The sequence below is a fragment of the Rhamphochromis sp. 'chilingali' genome (genome assembly GCF_963969265.1).
Source record: "Rhamphochromis sp. 'chilingali' genome assembly, chromosome: 4".
Taxonomy (NCBI): domain Eukaryota; kingdom Metazoa; phylum Chordata; class Actinopteri; order Cichliformes; family Cichlidae; genus Rhamphochromis; species Rhamphochromis sp. 'chilingali'.
In genome coordinates this window covers 13,945,626-13,947,038 of record NC_137948.1, presented here as the reverse complement: position 1 = coordinate 13,947,038, position 1,413 = coordinate 13,945,626, and positions in this window count along the sequence as shown.

Here is a 1,413-nt window from a genome sequence, read left to right as displayed (position 1 = left end):
TCATAGCATGATCGGATATGGGTCGCATAGGGTCAAAAAAATCGGATTTGATGCGCTTTCGCCTGCAGTGTGAACGTAGCCTAATATGTTATCATTTTTTCCCACCACCCTGTATTTTAAATTTTTGTCCACAAACAAAGCCACACCCCCACCATTCTTATTCTTTCTGTTCATAAAATTTAATTCATATCCGTCTATTTCAAAGTCCACTCCTTTCTCCATATTAATCCACGTCTCAGATACTGCAATCACACTGAATGGATGTGCAAATTTGCTTAAATATTCCCTTATTTTGTGAAAATTGGCATATAAACTTCTACTGTTAAAGTGGATTATGGACATTTTGCAGTCAGCCTTGACAGTTTTATTGAATTGTTCTTCAGTATAATAGCAGCAGGTGTTTCTGATGTTAAAAAAGTTCAATTCTGGATCAATGTCCTGCTCTGTGAAGTGTGTATTGTATTCCGTGTTTTGTGGTGAATTTAACTCCAGATTCTCATGATTAGCAATCCTCTGTGATAGCAGTGTATAATTCCCAGATGTTAAATTAATTGATTGTTTCATGATTTAATATGTTGTGCTTTAGCTTCCGTTGTTATCTTCTATTACCTGCTTTGATGGATGTAGATTGTTTGTTCAGCTCCTTGCATTTGTAGTCATGTGACTTGTTAATATTTTTCCAGATCCTGGATGCATTTGATGACCAGCACTTTGGCTTCCTCCGGTGTGCCGTTGAGTTTAATAAATATTTTACAGTTTGCAGTCCAGGTATTTTGAATTTTATCCAGTTTCTTTAGGTGTCGTGCTTTCTTAGCCATGTCAGCGTTGTATTTGGTTAGATGGTCATTCATGTAGACGTTCGATCCCTTTAGTTTTCTCCCCTGCTTCAGCAGTGCATTCTTGTGTTTCCTGTTTACAAATCTTATGATGACAGCTGGTTTATCACTAGCGTTTCTCCTGGGCAAAGGGTGGCATGCCTCGATGTTATTACAGTCCAGGTCGATCCCTTTTGACTGCAAGAAACCAGCTACCTGTTGCTCTGCAGAGCTAACATCCAGTTCTCCATGCTCCTCTTTGCTGTCAGCAGTCACAGCCCGAGCATATGACTGGGGTTTTATTTGTAGCCCTGTGATGATCACATCGTTCATTCTGGTGTATTGCTCCAGGTCCACGACCCTGCTCTCCAGATAGACAATCCGTTTCTGCTTCTCTGCATTCTGATTGCGAAGCGACCTTATCTCCTCGACAATGTCCAGGATATATTTCTGCTGTAGCTTGATAGCTGATGTTTCTTCAGTTAAAAAGTCCAGTGACTTTTTGATGTCCTCAATTTCCTCAGCGGTCGGTGTTCTCTTAGGCCCCATTTAGTTTGCTGTCTCACTTGCTCCGTTCACCGTTGTGGGCGTTTTCCTC